General features: G+C 45.6%; 1 long non-coding RNA gene across 1 annotated transcript in view; it reads left to right on the forward strand.

Moving 5' to 3' along the window:
* Nucleotides 1–1650: 1650 nt before the first annotated feature.
* LOC129527954 (uncharacterized) overlaps nt 1651–22108 on the forward strand; it is a 119183-nt gene continuing 98725 nt past the window's right edge. Inside the window, exons 1-2 of the long non-coding RNA XR_008673065.2 lie at nt 1651–1989; nt 5874–5999. This is a non-coding gene — a long non-coding RNA (uncharacterized lncRNA). The remainder of the gene's footprint in view (nt 1990–5873; nt 6000–22108) is intronic.

Raw genomic sequence — 22108 nt, forward strand, 5'->3', positions numbered from 1 at the left:
CGTGTCCGGCTTTCCCTAAGGGACAGGAGTTATGCTGTATAGGAGAGGGAGTAAGAACAAAATCCACAGGCCCCAGAACAGCTGGGCCCCTGGATTCATCTGTTTCGACACTGCTTTAAAGAACTACTTGAGACTGGATCATTTATAAACAAAACAGGTTTAACTGATTCACAGTTCCACATGGCTGGGAAGGCCTCAGGAAACTTACAATCATGGCAGAAGGCGAAGGGGAAGCAAGGCAGGTCTTACATGGTGGCAGGTGAGACAGAGAGCAAAGAAGTGCCACAGTTTAAAACCATCAGCTCTTGTGAAAACTCACTCATAATCACAGGAGCAGCACGGGGGGAACCGCCCCTGTGATCCAATCACCTTCCACAATTCTTGATGAGATTTGGGTGGGGACACAGAGCCAAACCATATCAGACCCGCTGTGTGACTGAGTTCAGGGCCTGCCTTTGTTTCCCTCTGTGAAACTGGTGAGTGGCTCAAAATGTCTGAGCCTGCTTTCCCTTACTTGGGAAAAGAGGAGTTTGAGCTGGGTCCATAGCAAAGCCTCTTCTGATCCTTGCATTGCAGGAATCTAAGTTATGTCCTCTATAGGGGAAACTAAACAGGGTTATCCTTCCAGGGTTATCCTTCCAGGGTGTCATGTCTACCTGTCTAGGTCACCATGCAGCTCTGAGCACTTACTGCACATGAACCTGCTGGGTAAGGGGACCGGTGGGGTTCACGGTAGAGCAGGAGGCTTATCCCTGTGGAGCAGGCGTTCCTGAGTGGGGACTCTGGCATCAAAGCAACCCGAAGTCTAGTAGAAACATTTAGGAGGGGACAGTCTTGCGAGTTGGGGACTTTTGCTTGCACTTCATATCACTATACCAAGCAAGCTCAAATATAATCATCAGTTAAAGTTAAAACAAATTCATTTCATTTCTGATTCGGGTTTTTAGTGCTTAGCCAAGAAGCTGAGGAAAGTCGTCTTTGCCCTAACAGCAGCTTGTTTGCCGAGGGGCCCCATGTACCCCTCAAGTAGAAGCAGCTGCCCTCTGTGGCCTACAGCCCACCCCTCCCGTCCACACTCCCACAGGCTCCAGAGTGGAACGTACTTGCCATATTTACTTTTTCTTGGATTCCGCAGTGTGAGCCTAAACAGATATTCTTTTGCAAGGGAAGGATGAGGTCAGCTGGGAGAAAGCAATATTTCCTTGTTTTAGATAACATTATGTTTTGAGAGTGCTCTCAAATTACTCACTTATATTTTTAAAGTCCTTTTTTTCTGTTAGATTAACAATATATTTGTTATCCAACTTCCAAACCCTAATGCATGGGAAAGTGTATGCCGGGCGTATTATACTCGGACCCCAGGAATATTATCCCAGCGATCTTCAGGCTGAGCCAACAGCTGATTGCATTGGGCACAAACTTTCCATAAATATCAGACCCTGCATCCATGTGGACGTTTTCATCCCTCAAAGCTAGTGATTCATAAAGACACTGAAACAGACGAAGGATGACTTGGGACAGTCCGGATGCCACTGCTGGCGGCGGCCACTCTCGGGGTGTAGGCGCAGGAGGTGGCGGTGGCGCACACCTGGGTCCAGCGCACCTGGGTCCAGCGTAGCCGGGTCAGCGCGGGTGAGCGTGCCCGCGGGAGTGCGCATGCGCGGCCTGCCGGGGGCGGCCTCTTGCAGTTCCCGCCCTGACGCAGCGCGAGATTAGAGCTCCCGCTAGTCTCCAGCTGACCCTGGGCCTCAAAGGCAAGCCCTGAGCTCAGTCACACGGGGTGGCGGTGATATGGTTTGGCTGCGTGTGCTTCACTCTGCTTCGCTCGCCTTCCGCCTGCTCGACGCTGCCCTGTTCCCCGCAGGCGGCCGCCGTGGAGGGCAGGCAGCGCGCTCCCTGGCTGCTCCCGGGGCCTTCCAAGCACAGCCACGGCCATGAGGCAGAAACCGAGACCTTCAGGGGCCTGCGGGCGGAGCTCCACAAGCCCAGGTCAGTGTGGTCAGGGCCCTAGAAGTCCACTCAGCCCACGGAAAACTTGCTTCTTAAAGAATTTCGAAATGTTTCTCCCTCGGGCCGAGAAGCCTGAGAAGTCCGAGGCTGGGTGGGGCAGACGAGGCCTCCAGTCTGGGCGTCCCCGGCCGCAGCCTTCCCTCGGACCCACGCTGCTCTCTGCAACGTCGGATGACTGGTCAGCTGCGCAGGACGTTTCCCGTAAGCTCGGGGGAGAGCAGTCTCTGCATGTGCATTAGGGGAGACACGTGCATGCCTATGCTTATTGCACGCTTTCTTCCACTCACTGCATTCTCTGCCTTAGTATCGTGGTGAAGAATGGTACACAACACATTTTACACGCGAACGCTCTTCCCGGAGGAAGGTCCCACTGAGAGATTTGTAACAACATGCAGCTGTGAGGCCAGCGCTTGGCCGGCCAGGCCTTCCTTGCAAGGTCTGTGCAGACGGGAGTGTTGGGTGCCCAGGCCTTGAAGGGTTCGCTTTCTCGGGATCTTATTAAAATAAGGAGATGGCAGTGCCTTCTGATCTCCTCGCCCAGGTTCATTCTTAGCGCACAGGTGTTCCTGAGAAGCCGCTAGGAAGGCAGTGGTCGAGTGACTCAGCGATTCATGGAGATTTTGAGTCAGGTCACATGTCTACATTGTGTGGACCTTGCCTCAGGACGAGCTTGATGGGCAGTAAATGTCAGGTCCAAACCAGGAGCCAAGACTTGTTATGACACCATCAAGCAGGAGATAAGGATTCAGTAAGGAAGGCTCAATTTCCCTTAATCTCTGTGGTGCTGGGAAACCTGTGTTTTGAAAAGCTTAGCCGCTGTTTTTTTTTGAGCAACTCCCTTTATTGAATTATTCATTTATTTTATTATACTTCAAGTTCTAGGGTACATGTGCACACCATGCAGGTTTGTTACATAGGTATACATGTGCAATGTTGGTTTGCTGCACCCATCAACTCATTTACATTAGGTATTTCTCCTAATGCTATCCCCTCCCCAGCCCCACAGGCCCCGGTGTGTGATGTTCCCAGCCCTCCCCGCCCCCTCCCCCCTCCGTGTCCAAGTGTTCTCATTGTTCAATTCCCACCTATGAGTGAGAACATGCGGTGTTTGGTTTTCTGACTTTGTGATAGTTTGCTGAGAATGATGGTTTCCAGCTTCATCCATGTCCCTGCAAAGGACATGAACTCATTCTTTTTATGGCTGCATAGTATTCCATGGTGTATATGTGCCACATTTTCTTAACCCAGTCTATCATTGATGGACATTTGGGTTGGTTCCAAGTCTTTGCTATTGTGAATAGTGCCACAATAAACATACGTGTGCATGTGTCTTTGGCCTTTATTCATTTTGGTCACATGCAGAATTTGACTTGGACAGGTTACACCCAACACAGTTAAGTTTTCTTTGGAACTGAGCTCAGCCCTATGGTGTTCCAATCCTTGGATCTGGCTGGAGATAGCACAGCCCTGCCAGGGGAAGGTGTCCTTTTGCTGATGGTGAGCTTGGAGTACTCTGTTCACATTTTAAAACAATGTGAGAAGGATCGAGAGCCAAAATGTGAGATAATTTCCATGTTTCCATAGATGGTTGTAACAGTCTAATGAGGTGATTAGACAGGGATTTATCCAGTCCCCAGCCCACAGACAGGTTTACGAAGTGTTCCTTTGTTTGATTTGGGGAAAATGAGTTAGAATTTTGTCTTACTGATCATGAAAAGAAACAGCAGGCTCTTGTCTGTGCAACAGCGTCCGTGTTGCTCAGACATGAGGCAAATATCTTCGAATGAAAATAAGTTTGTTGTAGAGGAGATACAATTCTGTCCTAATGCAAAATGCCTTGTTTAGAAAGGTTGTTCTGTCTGTTTCTGTTAAAGATGGCATGAGGGCCTGCGGGAGGAAGTACTGGGGATTTGAGCATGTGGGTTTCCCTCTGCTATTGGGGTGACTGTGCTGTGATCTAGAAATGTGAGGTCATCTGGGCCTTGGGCTCCTCGTTTGTGAAATGAGGGAGTTGGATCCATTCAGCTTCAAAAACCCTTGACCCAGTTGGGTTGCAAAGTCAGCAGTCACTTCTTCCTGCACACCCCATCTGGATGGAGGAAAGCAATGAGCACATCACAAAGTCAAGCCATGGAGCAGCCCCACTAAGGAGGCTAGGCCCGCTCCTCACACAGGAGCAGGAAGACTTGGGTGGGCTTTGACGGGGGTGTGAGGAAACTTGAATGGGATCCCTACAAGCTGGGTCCTGGAATGAAATGAGCAAAGGCTCTAGGAGTGCACAGGAATATTGGCTGAGCACCGCCTCTGGGAGGGGCCCCAGATTCTCTTAGCTTTATAGGACATGACCACACTGTGGGGCCCTCATCTTCAGGCCAAAACCTTTTTGATTAAATTGGCAGACCAGAGTTTCTCAACCTCAGTGCCATAGACATTTTGGGCTGGGTGGTTCTTTGCAAGGGGGCGCTGACCTGTACACTGCAGGCCACCTGACAGTATCCCTGCATCCCCCCACCAACTGGATGCCAGCAGAACCCCCTCCGATGTGAGGGCCAAAGTGTCTCCAGACCTGGCCCAGGGGCCCAGATCACCCTGGATTGAGAACCATTGTGGTAGACTAATAGTATCTCCAAGTTTTACAATTTTTCACTCCATGTGTGGAAAAAAAAATGAGCGAAAATCTTCAATATATGAAAAATTATTTAGAAATTACATACACAGACTATTGTCAATATAAAACCATTAGGAAGCTTAATTTCTCTAGGCTTTAATTGCTAACTTTTGTCCTGCATCTCAATTGATCAACTTGCTTACAGCTTCCGTTTTGGAAATGACTTTTGGAGACTGTGACAGTCCATTGGCTGTTTTTGAACAGAAATATCAGAATGAAAAAAATGGAAGGAAAATGTCAAGAGGCACCTTGAAAAAAATGCTATTAATATTGTTGAGAGAACAAAGTTAAGATTTACAAAAGCGTGCCCAGATGTGGCCTGAATTAGTTAAGAAGTGGGGAAATACAACTTTCTCCCTGAAATGCAGGTGGGCGTGGGCTCTGGAAAGGTCTGGAAGTGCTTTCAGCCACCACAGTGATTAGAGGTCCCTGGTGGGACATAGGGGTTGGTAGCTGGGGATGCCGCTCTGTGGAGGAGGTTTACCAACTCAACAAAAGCCTGTACCCCAGAATATACAGGAAGGTCCCGTAGCAAAGGCATTTTTATCAGTTTGTCAGGGTGGTCTCTGAAGTTAAAGTTTCAACATGAATAAAATTATAAAATTATATACCAGTAGAGAAGCACTGCCCCACTCCCTTCAGAGACCAGGGTTCTGGGATCCTCCTAGAGTGAAACTATCACCCCACTGCACTCCACAGTCATCGTTCTCGTTCTCAACACCCCAATTTTTTTTCAGGCTCGTTTTCTAGACTAATACTTTCATACTTGGCATTTTCTTTGACTGTGAAACTTAGGATTCCCGAAGTCGGTGCCTTGCTGCCAGGGTTCTGTCTCTGCGATTCAGGGCACTTTCTTGCCATCAAACCTTATCTCCTCATTAGGTCTAAGCTTTTTTCTATTTGTGAGAGGCAAAGCACGTTGCCCAGGTAGCATTAGAATGTGCTGCAGGCAATGCCACACACCTGCTGGGGGGCCAGGATAGACGTGTATTTGTGCTGGCAACACAAGACTTCTGCTGACATCCAAGGAGACCAGGAATGTCAATGCAGACCCTTTCTAGGGACCCTCACATTTGTCCTTCCCAGAACGCTTGACCACTCAGGTTTGTTCCAAGAAGAACAGGTGCATTTGGAGTCTCTTTTGGAAAAAATACCAAACAAATAAAGCCAGTTTCATTTTCAACTTCTATTTCAGCTGCTACACTGAAGGGAAAAACCTGAGGAAGCCCCTGACCTTCTTGAATAACCTGGATATTGCAGAATCAAGCCTGGCACACGGCACTGGCAGAGACGCAGAAGGGAAAGTGTCCAGCGATGAGAGGTAAGGTGAGACAGAGACCTGCCCAGACCTCTGGACGTGGCATGGGGGCACATCTTGCAGTCAAGAGAATTTTTGCATTGTGGCAACTAAGGAGCATTGTTTAAAAATTCTTTGCTACCCCAACGAAACTTGTCAATGGGAAGGATTTGAGACTTAAAAAAAAAAAAAAATCTAGCAGTTGGAATTTCAGTGGAGGTGGCATTCCTGAGATTCCACTCTAGGGCTGGTACCTGTCTGTGCTCTGGGAGGTTCCTGGGGCCTCCTCTGCTGGGGATTCCTGTGCTCTCAAAAGCCAGATTCCCCTGCCTATTGAAGTTAAAAGCACACTTCCCTTGCTCAATGGTTCCCTCAATATATTCTGTCTTTTTTATTTTTTTGCCCATTGGAATATCTTTCATGAGAGCTCAGCAGCTACAGACAACTGCCTTTCTATAAAACTGAGCGAGGTTATTCAGTACAAATGGAATGAACCTGATTTTTTCTTTCTGATCAAAGCAAAACTCTTTTGAAGTTTAGCTATTTGATAGAAAGTGGCTTTTATAACAAGCTGATATATGAGTTAATAGGACATAAAGATATTTTATTAAACTGCAAACCATTGTTAATATTGCAGTTTCAACTTGAAAGAAATATGTAGAATGACACCGGAAATTAATTAGATTATTTCATCATTCTTTTACATTACAAACTTTGATACACTTGCACAGATATATAGGTACATTGATAAAAAGACACAAAGACAAACAGAATTTTAATGAGTGGGGAGCTTTTATCTGCTAACACTTTGTGACTTAATTTTTTCTGTTTATTCTGTCTATTGATTCCAGTTGAAACCTGCTGTTTTAATGTTGTTATTGATATTCTCTCTGGGTTTTCTTCTAATTCTGGCATTGATATTACCTTGATCGGATTTAGTTTATTTGAATTGCCTGTAGGTTTTGGTCTCCGGAGTTTTTCACTGCTTATAGACATGCAAAGATAAAACCTCTCTTTTTATCTAAAAATCCTTGAGAGACTCTGAAAGATACAGCCGTTTTCTGAGAACATTAAAAAGCAAGAGACAACAATCAAAAGGAATCTACTTCTCACCCAGTTTATTCAAGACTTCATTTCTATACTCCCTGCATATCCCGACACCCACTGACTTCTAAGCTCCTCAGTTCCATTTTCTTTTGCAAACTGTGCATGGAGAAAGGGTTTTGTCCCAATATCATAAGTGGTTCAAGCTTTGGGTCACTGCCTTTGCCTTGCAAGTGGGTAATTTTTGCAAGAGAAGATTATGCATAGAAGTACTGTGGAGGAGGATGCATATTTCTTTACTAAAGAAGGCATCAACATATGCATTACCATGAACCAGATGAAATTGACCTTTCTTATGGGTCAAACAGGGCCAAATATAGGCCGTTTCATGTTCTTCAAACTAATGTGAATAACCGTCTTCTGAGATGGGAGACAAATAATTTTCCAATCACTTAAAATGAGAGACAACATGTATTAATTAATTACAAATAGAAGCGAGGAATTTTCCATAGAAGAAATTTGGAGAGTGGGGGCTAAATGCAGGTGGTACCGTTGAACAACATTTTTCTAGTTTAATTATTTTTATTCAAAATATGTTATAAATTCCTGAGAATAATGAGCACAGTTATCAAAGTAACTTTCTATATCCTATTACATTCATCAAGGGCTTCTTGGCTTTAGTGTCTGTAATTTATTTTAGGTTTTCGTTGGCTTTCACTGGGGTGTCTTTCCAGCTCCCCCCATGATTCTCTGTGTCTGGTTTATTATTTCAGAGTCTCTGTGATCTTTTCCCGCACCCCGGCTTCTACTTTACTTTTGTTTTTATCGTTTTTGCCTTAAATAATGTTGAAAATGGAGACACTAATTGCAGCGGTCCGAGCTGTGAACTCACTTATGCTAGCAGAATGGGGTCGTTAACGATTTCTTCTTAGATTTTCAAAGTCATCAATCCATTGGTTTCTCTTTTCTGTGAGTATTAGGGGCTTAAAAATCTAGTGTTTGGGCTGCCTAGAAGGTGCTGAGGGAGAAGGAGGGAAAAGAGGGGGCTTTCCTCTGCCTGGGAAGAAGGAAGTCTGTTTCATAGTAACTAGAAAAGAAGTAAGAGGGAGAAAAGGAAGCAGGTGACCCATTTCCTCCTCTTGCCTCTACTGGTTTGTCTTCTGAGTAATCCCTAGGCACTTACCCAGTCTACTGTGAGCAACTCAACTATTTTATAAATATGTAGCTCTCATTGCAGGAAGAAGTCTTACCTGGTATCTGGTATTGCTTTAATTATTGTAACACCTAATTCACCAGGAAGCCATGTGACTTGCATGTTCTAGAGAAACCCTGCGTTCACCTAAGTGTCAAAGCATAAAGAAAAAGTAGCACACTGGATGAAATTCTTCCCAAATTTGTTAGATACTTTTACGTTTAGGGGGGGAAAAAAAAAAGAAAGAAACAACATAGAAAACTCTCAACATAATCTATAATTTCCTTAGTAAGTCACTCATCACCAGGAGTCAGTATTATTGGCAATGCTCTCAAAGTGATGGAGTTGTGGAATCTTATAGGACCCTACTATTCAATGGCCTCCGTGATGCTGCACTAAACACTGGTTTGTGTAGAGTTTTCATCCCCTGCCTTGTGGTTTCTAGCAAAAGAACATCTATGATCAAAATCACGTACAACTGTGCCATGATCAGCAGAGAAAAGCCTTGAGTAGAAGGTTCTCTTCTATTCTTGGACCTGTGACACATGAAGATAATTGGATAATTATTAAATAATTATTTTCATATTAATGTAATTATGATCCGTATTTTAAGGTTTACTAAACCTACTCTTTAATATGTATAGCAGCCATCATTTGGATGATGTCTTTACTTATGTTCTTATTATATCTTAGAACTGGCTTCTGAATTCAGCACCCTCATAAAACATGACCTTGGGGAGCTTTACAGTTTTCTAGACCCACAAGATGGTGCTGACTCTTCCTGCAGAAAGAATATTATTCATAGGAAGCAGGAGACAATTAATTACCTGGAGAAATTCAGAAATGTAGCTGTCTGAATATAAAGTTAAATATAAAGACAGTTAAACTGAGAACAAATTGGTAACTGGAAAGTCCTTAGAGGGAAGATGAAGGCTATGCAGACGGGGGCCAAGCCATGTGTGGTTCACTTCCATGTCTGTCCATCCTGGGCTCAGCTGTGGTTCCCAGCACTGGTAAAAACACTGGCCCAGCTTGTGTGTTGAGAGAGAAAGTGTATAGAACTTGACAGGGGGTTGGGGATTTTTTTTTTTTTTCAGATGGAGTTTTGCTCCTGTTGCCCAGGCTGGAGTGCAATGGCACAATTTCGGCTCACTGCAACCTCCTCCTCCCGGGTTCAAGCAATTCTCCTGCCTCAGCCTCCCTAGTAGCTGCGATTACAGGTGCCTGCCACCATGCACAGATAAATTTTTTGTATTTTTAGTAGAGATTGGGTTTTACTCTGTTGGCCGGGTTGGTCTCCAACTTTTGATCTCAGGTGATCCACCTGCCTCGGCCTCCCAAAGTGCTGGGATTACAGGCATGAGCCACCATGCCTGGCTGAGTTGAGGATTTTTTAAGGAACATGACTCTGTTCTAGTCCATCAGTAGTTGACGCAGAAGACCAGCACTTAGACAAGCCAGCAGTAACAGAACCCTGGCTAAATCTTGTTCTGATTCATATAAATTACCTTTCTGAGCCATCCAGGTCATTTTTTGAACCAAGCACACAAGAGATATAGGCATGTGGATTAATTATGCAATAACAATTAAAATGTAGCTTATTTTACCCAGTTCAGAGTTGGTTGTAGGGTTGTAAAGAGCCAGGGCCAGGTTGGTGCCTCATCTGAAGACCTGAGCTCTTATTGGAAGCTTTCATTTTCATTTAGGCACTTGGGTGTTGAGTCAGGTTCATGGATGATGTTTCCATTTGTGGTGAAACTGGAGTTCTTAGTTGGTTTTTCCCATTATATAGCAAACAATCTTGTCATCGTATAAAGTATGTCTTAGATATGTACTCTTTCTAAGATAACTTTTATTGTATACTATATCTTAAAATCCATACCATATGTTCATAAGGCAGTATAATAAATTATACTGATAAGTGTTTGCTATATTATTGCTTCAGGTGTTATTTATTGTTTAGTAATCTCAAAATGCCATTCTAAATCAGTCTTATATTAAGCTGTATTATAGATGCAGTGGTATTCAACCTGGCTGAACACTTGTCCACACTCTTAAAACATTTGACATTCGTGTATCTCCTGCCTTTTTCTATAAGCCACATTTACCATCCTAATAGTGAACGCATTGCATCCCTCCTCTCTTTGCATCTGCCATGGGTGTGTGGCCAGCCCTGTAAAACAGCTGCATTCCATTTATGTCATAATTTGGAGAAGTTGCTCGACACTTCTCAGCCTTGTGAGATGATATGTGCATACCTGTGTGTGTTGGTGAGGGGTGGTATTTAGGGTGTGGGCACCTTTGGACCAAATGCCTGGTCTTGGTAACCAATATGGAATGTTCCAGACACTCAGATTGTGCTAACCAGAGATGGCAGCCTGGGTCCCTGTGTGGAGGGCAGACCTCCAGGGTCCACTGTCAGGGCTGTGTGTGTGTGTGTGTGTGTGTGTGTGTATGTGTGTGTGTGTGTATAAGACTCTGTGGTCACTGTGGGCTGCCACCAAGCCTCAGGCTGGAAAGCAACACCGTCAGCTCTGTGTCTCAAAGCCTAGCCCAGCTGGCTGCATTTTGAAGCAGGGGTTAGGCGGGTTGTGGGGTGGAAGCCAGGGCCTGAGGGGTGTTTCTGAGGTGTTGACGTGTGTGGGTTCATCCCTCTGCCTTTACAAAGAGCAGGAAACTGAGATTTTGAACAAATGGTTATTCTATAGGGATTAGAAAGAGTTTTAGAGAAAAGCAGACATTAAGAGTCTTCAAACAATGAAGACAAAGAAGAAGGAACATGCTTAACAAAACTTTTATTCATACCAGCATCCCTCAAACCCACCACGACTCAATAGTCCTAACTAAACCTCTACAAATGTGAGTCATGAATCTGTCTGAATGCATTGCACAGCGTATTCTAGAGTTTATACCACGAGGAAAGAACCTCAAGCTAAACTCCTCTCATGAATCATACTCTTATTACATAAAAGGTAATTTTTGGTTAAAAGCTGTTTCAAAAGGAAAAGAAAATATCAGCCTCTAAAATTCTGATTCCAATCTCATGTGCCTCAAATAGCTATAAAAATTGCTATAATGAAGACTTGGATGTGTTGATATTACCAGATACTTTTATTATGAGAAAAATCAAGTCTAGATGGTGTCAGCATTTACATGGGAAAACTATTTGGATAATAGCAACTAACATGATAATGACATGGAATTTACTTACCTGTCACAGAAGTTGGAAACCACATTTCAGGAATTGGGTGCCAGTAAAATCTAGTACAGTATACGCATTTTATTCCATGCAGCAGAAGCTGCCATTTTGGAATGCCCCTATCGAGACTTCCCTCCTCCATGTTCAAGAGAAGGCGTATTTTGAGTGCTGCTAACAGCTAGGCCGGAAATCTAAGACATTAAAAAGCTCCATGTAGTCAATGACATTTTTACAATGGGGCAAATTAGTGAATAATGCTTTGTGGGAGTTAATTTACCTCACATGAGTAAGCACTTTACAACCATCGAATTGCTTGTCTGCTGTGGAATCAGCTCCTTATGTTTTGCTTAATGAGATCAAGGTGAAGGGATGAGAAAGGCTGGGGGCAGTGAGCGGGATCAGTCACATTGCCTTCTCTGGCTCGCAGGCTGGTACCTGAGCAAGGTCACGCTTAGACTCCAATAGGAGTGGAATTGGAAGAGAAAGGGGGCCATGAACATTTAGTCTTGCATTCCATGAGCCCGTGTTATCTTTTCTTTCTCTATCATAGTGTTCGAGTGCCCCAAAATGTGGAATTCATGGTAATCTGACTTGGTTGCCTTGAAGATCACTTTTGAACTACATGTGAAGACAATTCAGGATAAGATGATTGCCAGGATAATTTCATTGGCTGAGGAACAGATGTTCCTGGCAGAGCAGGTGATGGTGAATTTTATGTGTCAACTAGACTGGATCATGGGGTGCCCAGATTTTTGGCTAAATATTATTTCTGCATGTGTCTGTGAGAGGGTTTCCAGATGAGATTAGCATTTGAATGGGTAGACTGGGTAAAGCAGATGGCACTTCCCCATATGGGTGGGCCTCGTCCAATCTGTTGAGGGCCTGGATAGAACAAAAGGCTGAGGAAGGGTGAATTTGCTCCCCATGCCTGACTACTTGAGCCAAGCCATCGGTCTCCTGCCCCTTCACCACCAGCTCTCCTGCATACTGCAGAAAGGGGGATGTAGTCTTCATAAGTCCAGCACAAGAACCAGTTCCTTGCAGCAATTGTCTTCATAGCCATGTGTGCATACGTACATGGATGGATGCAAGAGGTCATTGCAGTATTTGTCTTTCTGTGTCTGGCTTTATTTTGTTTAACATAATGTCCTCCAAATTCATCCACATTGTCGTAAGTAACAGGATTTCCTTCTTTTTAAAGGCTGTATAGTATTCCACTGTGTATAGATGCCACATTTTCTTTATTCATTCTTCCTTGATGGGCACTTACGTTGATTTCATATCTTTGCTCCTGTGAATAGTGCTACAATCAATGTGGGGGTGCAGATATCCATTTGACGTACTGGCTATGTTTTATTTGGACAGACACCAGACTGGGACTTGCTGGGTCCTGTGGTCGTTCTAGTTTTATTTTGTTGAGAAATCTCCCTAGTGTTTTCCATAATGACTGTACTGATTTGCATCCCCCCAGCCGCATGCAAGGGCTTTCTTCTCCCCACCTCCTCACCAGTGCGTGCTCTCCTTTTCCTTTTTGACAGTAGCCCTTTGAACAGGTGTGGGGCAAGATCTCATTGTGGCTTTAATTTTCATTTCCCTGATGATTAGCCATGTTGGGCATTTTTTCATGAAGCTGTTGGCCATTCTTTCATCATTTAAAAAATGAACACAGTGGTGGGTACCTTTCACAGCCGTGGTGAGAACCTTTCACAGCCGTGGTGAGAATTAGCAGTGATGCATGTGAAACAATGAATGGAATAAGAACTCCATAAAGAATGGCTCATGTTTGCTATTAATAATGGGCTGGGTGCAGTGGCTCATGCCTGTAGTCCCAGCACTTTGGGAGGCCAAGGCGAGTGGATCACAAGATCAAGAGATCGAGACCATCCTGGCCAAAATGGCGAAACCCCATTTCTACTAAAGATACAAAAAATTAGCTGGGTGTGGTGGTGCACACCTGTGGTCCCAGCTACTCAGGAGGCTGAGGCAAGAGGATTGCTTGAGCCCTGGCGGCAGAGGTTGCAGTGAGCAGAGATCACACCACTGCACTCCAGCCTGGCTACAGAGTGAGTCTGTGTCTCAAAAAAAAAAAAAAAAAGCAAACCCCCCAAAAAATAATGGAGCAGAAAGCTCTGAGTATGTCAGGAACAAAACCCTGGCAGTAGCCGGATCAACACTAGAAAGAAATGTCAGGAAAGAGGAGTAGAAGAAGAGCTGGCGGTCATGGTGTCTTGGGCCACAGGGAGTTGTTTCTATGAGTCTGCATTGCTCCTGAGTGGATGTAGGGTGAGGACAGGTGCATTCAGCACACCAAGAGAAGAGCCAGAGCCCTGGATATGGAGTTGAGAAACTACCCTGGAGGCACTTAGATAAACAACGGTTTGTGGTAGCTACCTGCCCAGTGAGTGAAAGAGCACACAGACGGTCAAAATTGAGCCCAAGTATTGGATATGGGTCAAGGAAGAAGAGCAGCACAGACTAAGACAGAAAGCTGTGGTTGAAAATACCCAGGATAGAGCCAGGGTAATGAGTTCAACTGAGTGTGTTTGAAGGGTGGGAAGGTTTTCAGCAGAGTCCCTCTGAGGAGTGGAAGTTACGGGATTGACACTCAGGTAGGAGAGCAGGACCAGAGTGGTAAATTCCAGAGGCCTGATTGACAGCAGTGGGAGAGAGGGCAGAGGCTGCATGCCTTCTAGCTGGGAGTTGGAGGGGACAGAGGGCTGGAGAAGGGATTTGGAGGCAGTCCATCACTAGTATATGGGAGTGGGCACGAGTACAGGAGGACAGTTAGAATTGGGAAATTTCCATATCAAGGGTAGACTGGATGTGTGACCTTGGAAAAGGAAACTGACCTTGGCCATATCATCATTCAATGTGGGCCTGATGCCCCTGCCTCAGAGCTGTCTCTGTGGGTTGTCCCAAGAGGTTGCACGATGCTGCCAGCCCCTGCTGGCCACAGGAAGTGCGCAGTGAACATTGCTTGATCAGCAGAGCTATGAAGCTGACAATGCAAAGTCACGGATGATGCAGAATTGGCTATGGAGATGGCAGGAAGATGGACTAATGGCCTTTTGGAGTTTAAGTGGGAAGGTAGAGATGCTGCCATTTAAAGGAAATTAATAGTTTGGGGACGTCTTGGTATCAGTGCTGATTTAGTGGCAGAGGGAGAAGTAAAGGAGATGAGAGGAAGTAAGACATGCAGAGAGAGGACATGGATGTGATGGGAGGCGAGTGGCAAGAAGGCAGAGGTGTTCACTGTTTTACAGGACAAGTAGGTAGAGGTACAACAGCCGCCCAGGACTCAGGTCCCCGCAGCCCTTGCTGGCATGTGAGTGTCTGGTGGTATCACCCTCCTATGCTCAGAGACGTAGCCACAGATAGGAGGAAGGCTGATGGCCGTGGATGCCATAACGACACCAGAATGCCAATTCAGGCCATGTCGTTCATACAGACTCCCCTTCATCCACACCGGCCAGCGTGGAGGATCCGAGCTTCCTTCGCATGAGGGCAGATGATTTTTCACACTTGTCCCCTGTATTTTCTTATTGTGGCTGCCATGGCAAGTCTCTACAATCTGAGTGGCTTTCAGCAACAGCACTGTACTCTGTAAGCCAGAAGTCCAAAACCAAGGTGTCAGCAGCGTTGGCTCCTTCATGAAGGCTCGCAGGGAGAATGTGTTCCCTGCCCATTCCTGGCCTTGGTGGCAGCAGGCAGGCCTTGGTGTTCCTTGATTGTGGCAGCACCACTGAAGTCCCTGCTCGTATCTTCACAAGACCCTCTCTGTGTGTCTGCCTGGGCCTCTTCTATCCTAGGAAAGGCCATCATATTGGATTAGCGCCCACTCTCCTCCAGTATGTCCTCAGCTTAGCTCACATCTTAATTATGTCTACAAAGGTTCTATTTCCATTGAAGGGCACAGTAACGAGTACCAGGTGTTAGGACTTCAACGTATTGTTTGGGGGATGCTATTGAACTCACAGCATCCCATCAAGAAGCCCTGGACAAATTGCCTGCACACCTTCTTCGACACTTCACATGTGGGCAGCCTCCTGGTCCTTTCTTCCTCACTTCCCAAGTCCTTGGTGGCTTTCTACTCATGATCACTGAAGGCAGCAACTCCAGGAGAGGCAGCCCCAGAAATCCATACAGAGTGAATGGAGGTTTAATCTCTGCACCTGACACCTGCAGGTGATGCCTTGAAGAATCTCAACCCAAGCCTCTGCTGAGAGACTCAGCTCAGATACCTCTGGTTGGCCTGCCCAGCCCTGGGCTGGGGTGAGAGGCGCCTCAGTGCCCTGCGGTCATCTTCCCCATGTAGGCTGTGCAGAAACACTCATTAGAGGGACCTAATGCTTCGCAGCAAGGCTTGGGGGTCCCCATGGCTTTGTGACCATACAGACCATGCTGGAATCCAATTTCGTTACTTTCCCAATTGTTTGCTACTTATTTTTGTATTTTTTTCTACTCTAAAAGAGCTTATTTTGGAGCCATCCTCTGTTCTCTTTCAAATCCCGTTTTCAGCACCATCCATCCCATTTCTGGAGTAGGATTTTAAAGTGTGTAATTCTTGGCCTTTGAAATGCACTGGAATTTATTTTTGGTGGAGGGAGGCAAGGGAGCATGAAGGGGGAGCCCCTGCAAGAACCAGGAAGACCCTGTGAGGTGCAGGGAAGAGGGGGCAGGAAGGGATTTCAGTGTCAAACCCGATTATTTAGAGAATCATTTTTCCTTCTTGGTTTTTGTTCTTCCCTTTCCAACTGGCAAAACCCTAATCATCTTCTAGACCCGGTTCAAACCCCAGCTCCTCTAGGTGCCTGCCCAACCCAGACCTGCCTCATGGGCATCAGCTGCTCCCTGTGAGACGTGGAAGCACTCACCCTGGAGCCCTGGTTCTTCCTGCCTTGCTGCTGACGGACAAGGCCCAGCTGCCACCACCTGGCTGCCTTGGGCCCCCGTCGACTATGTGGGCCCTCCTTTCCTTTCCCCCCTTCTCCTCAGCTTTATTGAAGTATAATTAACAAATAAACATTGTACATTTACATCATTTAAGTGTATAATGCAATGATTTGATATACATGCAGTTTGTGAAATGAATACCACAATCAAGGTAATTAACATGTCCATCAACTCACAGAGTTACGTGTGTGTGTGTGTGTGTGTGTGTGGTGAGGACACTTAAGCTCTACTCTCTCAGCTGATTCCAAACACACAATATGGTTGTATTAACTAAAGTCCCCAAGCTGCAGCTAAATCCCCAGAACTTACTCATCTTATAACTGAATGTCTGTATCCTTTGATCAACAATCACTTTGCCCTTTTTCCTTTTTTTGACTTTGTTGAAAGCAAAATAACAGTCCCATCTCCTCTCACTTAAAACAGGGGAAGGTTTACACCCTTTACCCCGGAGTAAGAGGGAGTCCTTCACTTTCCTGAAGTGTAGAACCGTCCTTCTGCTGAGATGGGGTCCTGTGGCCTCAGCGGGACAGTGGTATCTGCAAGACCTGGCTCCTGCTGCAGCAGCTGCCTGGTGGTAGCATATGGCCCAGTGCTGGGTCCCAGGAATGCCACTAGGCATGCTCCAGGGGCAGTGGACTTCTCATCCTTACCACTCCCGTGACTTCCGCATTGTTTCCGATGCGTAGATTCCACACAACTGGAGGGTGGAGTCTTAAGGGGACCTGCTGGTCCCTCCACACACAGGATGTGCCTGCTCCTCACTGGTCAGGAGCTAGGAAGGTGGAGAGGCCGGAAGTGAGGAGGCCTGCTGAGCTGCTGCTGCTGCTGAGCGTGTTTGCCATGGGAGCCCACACACTCCTTGGCATCTCTTGATTGTGGGCCAGAGTCACCACCCTCCTTTCAGAACTGGGGTAGCTGTACTCTCCCTGACTGGTGGCTTGTCATGGCACATCATGTCACAAAGGTGAAACTAGTAGGGAACAGAGCTCCACAGGTCACTTCTCAGTTCCACACGGCCTGTTACAGCTGCTGTCTTCTGAGTTGGCGCCGAGCTCACTGTGGGAAAACCCAGCCAGGGAAAGCATCCCCAGCATGGACGAAGACGTGGGGAATGCTAAGCGTCTGCATAATTACAGTCCACTGAATCTAACTCACACAGAAATTGTTACCTTTTAGAAGGTAAAAATGCAACCACAATTCTGCTGTGTATTTTGTGACTGGACTTTGTGGGCCCTCACTCTGGGGAAGGCCTAAATTCTGGTCTCGGTAGGACATAATAGGAGGAGGCTGGCGAACCAGGCAACGCCCTCCTCCTGTGCAAGCACATGCATGTGTGTGTGCATGTGTGTGCATGTGCATGTGTGCATGTATGTGTGCCTGTATGCATATATGTGTGCGTATGTGGTGATTAATCGATAGAGATTTCTCAACCCACAGAACCAGAGCAACAGAGAGAGAGGTCACAGGACTCCTTGGACCGGCTTTTCAGACTCCCCACACATCCAATCCTGCTTCAAGGAAAGCTCAGGGCTAAGCTTTCATTTATGAAAATTGCAGTGTGGAAAAGACAACATTGTGGAACATCCTTTGATATTTGGGAAATTGCAGCTTCCCGCCTTGAGTGCACCGCAGTCTTCCCTGAGGCTGCTTGCTAGCTTTTCGTCTGTCTTGGAGGCCAACCAAGCCGTGTCCACACAGACAGAAACAGCCTGGCCCAGGGTTGGTCCTGGCTTTGCACCTTGGTGCACAAGGCTAGAGCTGTCACCAGAAGAGATAGTAATTATTGGCTCTTTGTGAATAAAATATCTTTCTTTTCACATGTATATATTACATTTATATGTTTCTAATGATGAAATTAAAATCAGTAAATCTTTTATGTGTCAATATCATTGCTCCAAGTAGAAACCATTGAATCAAATTATATTCAAAAGCACAATCAACTCATTCTCTGATTGTTTCCTATTTCTCTAAGTACTGTCCATTGCGAACTATTAGATGTGATATCTCTAGAAATCACAGATAGATCACAAATAGAAATTGCAAATAGGTCTCTTTTTGAAGGATTTATTATCTGCTGTGCATTATGCTATGTGATAGACTCTAATGATCAGCAGGATAGGCTCCTGCCCCTGGCGAGTTGCACGCTCGTACAGGACAGACAGGTAGGCAGGGCCTGCTCTTCACCACATGGTTATTACATGGGGGAACTACAAAGTGGCTTTTCTGTTTTTCAGGACAATAATCATGGCTAAGATTTCAGTGATTACGTGGTCCACACACACACCTGGAGTATTCCATAATTTTATTTGTTTAAGGCAAAAATATCTACGGGTGACTTTTAAAGGGAAGCCAACCTCAAGCATTATTTCCTTATAGGAAAGCAAAGTTCATCTGCACCCCAGAGCAGAAGTTGCTCCCGGCCTGTTGCAGGGCTGTGTGTCTTCCTGCCATGTCCTGTGTGTGCTCCTCCACACCCCCATCGCCACATGGGGATGCCCTCCCGGTCCCCGTGTCATGCCTTTTCTATGGGACAGGAGCTCCTCATGGGTCAGCTGTACCCCAAACCCCGTGCTTGGCCCTGGGTAGATGCCCAGGATGTGTTCATTGAATGGCATTGAATGAACAAGTGTGGCCAAAGAATGTGTAAACTTTGGGTAAAGAAAAATCTCTTTCAAACACAGCACACAAGGAAAGTGCCTCCTGGTGCTGCTGGTCTTCAGAGGTGATGGGAGCATGGCTCAGCATGGGCCAAGAGCCCGGATGGTCCACCTGGTCACCAGGACATTGGAGGTGTTTGAGCAGAGAAAAGGCGTGGAATTGCATGGAGGGAGGCCTAAATAGAGGAGTCCTCTGTAAGTGAATGGCCTGAATGGCAATATTCCTCGTTATTTTAAGGATCCCTAGAAACATCCTTTTTTCTTTGGGACTGGAAGAGAACCAGCTTTGATGCTTTCAAGTTGCTGTTGTTATATCTGCCACATATTGATTGGCCTTATTCTTTTTATATTAGGACATTTTGTTTTTCAAGGTGGCTCCAAGCTCCCGTGGCGGTGTTCACGCGCACAGCCAGCATTTCGCATTCCTGTCACCACCGCCGAGGTCATATCTGTTAGTGCTGGAGGTTGTTAGGCCATTATCAGCCACTGATGCCTCTCCAGCTGCGAGACTAATTGGGATTCAGGGAGGAAACATGGACTGATCTCCCCTCGGTCATTCACCAGCAGGACTAACAGCGTTTGCGTTCTCTGTGCTGTTAGGGGCTGATGGTACAGAGTAGCTTATTCACCTATCTCAGAACGACAAAACAAGAGGTTAAAGCCCAGTGAGAATCTAATGCCAGCTCCAAGAAAAGTGGCCATGCCTCTGTCATTCAGCAGGCAATCCACAGGGCTAAATTTTAAGTTTATATTAGATACGTATGAAGAGTACATCATGTCATTTATAATTCATGATGAATAGCAAATTATTCTAATGGACTTTCCCGTTCTATTCATATTCTACCTTTTCATAGTGGGGGAGGAGAAACAAATTCATGATGTGGCTTTTGATTACTTCCTGTATTATGGTAGGGTATTTTCTTTTCCACTCTGCAAACTCTATGGTAATTAAGACACAGAAATTTAGAAAGAAGGAAAGAAGGACAGACATCTGTACCTCTATTCTCCCACAGTACATTTTGAGAATATTTTTTTTTTCTCTCTACTATTCTTTTATATGGCAGAAACGAAAGCGGAGAAATATGAGATCGAGCATGTGTCAGAAACTGACCAAAGCAGTTCTTGTGATTTCAAACAATACCAAGTCATTCAGCTGCCCTGGGCCAAGTCCTTCCCCTTCCGCATTCTTCACCATGCAAGCCTTTGATGCACAGAGCTCGCTTTGAAATCAAAGACCTCTAAGAAGGGGACTCAGAGCAGAAAGACGGGGGGTGGTGAGGTAGAGAGCAGACCCTGGTCTCCTGGGTCTTGGCCTCAATGTGGGAATCATGGCCCTAATGAGTGGATTCAATGCATCTAAATCGTGGGACACATTTGTAAGCATCAGGAAATGTCCAATATTGCCCTCAGGAAAGAAGGAACTCAGAATTTAGACCCTGGTCTAGTCCCAGGAGTTGAGTTTATAGAATTTACAATAGAAGAGGTAATTTCGAAATTCAGACCTCTGGCACCAAGACAGACTTTTCCATTAGTAAACATAACTATCTCCCTGGAAGAATTATATAGGGAGCATTTTAGCCTAGGATTCCTAGACCCTTCAAACTTAGGCTTGTTAGAATAAGCAAAAGCCACCCTTGAAGAATGTTTGGGCATTAAGAGCCTTGCTGACCTCTCCCTAGGTAGCAGGAGAGAGAACGCCCAAAGTCGATGCCTTCTGAGAGTTTGACCAATCAGCATCGGACCCCCAGCCCAGGTCATCTTCAGCTGTTCCAGATGACAGTGTCTTTCTTTTATTGACCATCAAAATTTGTCTCTTCTCACATCAAGTCCTGATTATTTTAACTTAGCTTTGCTTCCTGCAGGTCCATTTACTGTTCAGCTTGCAAAGAAAATGATTCTTGCTTCATAGGTTTTTGGTCTCAGTGAATTTACACCAGGGTCCTGAAGACTTAAAAAAAATAGTTTGCTGGTTGACTAATGATTGATCCATTCACCAAGTATTGATTATTTTGTATTGATCATTTGATTGAGAACCTTGCCACTGTACTGTGTTGAGGTCTGTCCCCAGGTTAGCTAAAAACCTCGCCCGAACTTATTCCTGTCATTTTCCTTGCTGATAGGGCATGTGCTTTTTTGACGTTTCTTAGCAAACTAATTGATATGGTTTGAATCTGTGTTCCCACCCAAATCTCATGTTGACTTGTAACCCCAATGCTAGAGGTGGGGCCTAGTGGGATTTGATTGGATCGTGGGGGTCGTTTCTGATGGTTTAGCACCATCCCCTTAGTGCTGTTCTCATAATAGAGTTCTCACAAGATCTGGTTGTTTAACAGTGTGTGGCACCTCCCCTTGCTCACTCTTGCTCCTACTCTGGCCACATGAGATGCACCTCCCCCCCCCCCCACCCCCCCCCCCACCCCCCGCCCTTTGCCTTCCATCATGATTGCAAGTTTCCTGAGGCCTCCCCAGAAGCTGAGCAGAAGCGAGCATCATGTTTCCTGCAAGATAATTTACAAAGAAAAGAGGTTTAATTGGCTCACAGACTACAGAACCCTGAGGCAATCATACCTCTTTTCTTTGTAAATTACCCAGTCTCAGGTATTTCTTTATAGCAATGCAAGAACAAACGAACACACTGATTATATAATTGGCATCAATCCTTTCACCTGTGATGTACATAGACCTTAAAATGGACTGATCCTTTGGAAAGTGAGCAATTACTATTGCTTGTTCTCATGGGGCATTTTGGGTTTCTGTATCTTGCTCCTTTTATCTTTTCTCTGTTCACCCCTCATTGCTCTTCTCCTCTGGGTCATGTCCCTTGTTTCTCTAGTGATTAACAAGCCCCTTCCACCTTGCCAGTCCCCACCCTCTTCTTCACTCTGTGTCTGTGGATTTAGTGAGTGCTGTGGTCAACTGAGCAGAACTTATCTTTCCTTGACCCCTATTTTAAAATAATGTTTGCCTTTTGGATAAATGATGCCCAAGATCCAGCAGTGTTTCTGCAAGACATGGCTCACGTAGAGGGGCCTCCTGCATTTGGGCAGGGGTGAAGGCTGCAGGCAGGCTGGGGGTTTACTCTCATCCA

The sequence above is a fragment of the Gorilla gorilla genome, chromosome 19, assembly GCF_029281585.2.
Source record: "Gorilla gorilla gorilla isolate KB3781 chromosome 19, NHGRI_mGorGor1-v2.1_pri, whole genome shotgun sequence".
Lineage (NCBI taxonomy): Eukaryota > Metazoa > Chordata > Mammalia > Primates > Hominidae > Gorilla > Gorilla gorilla.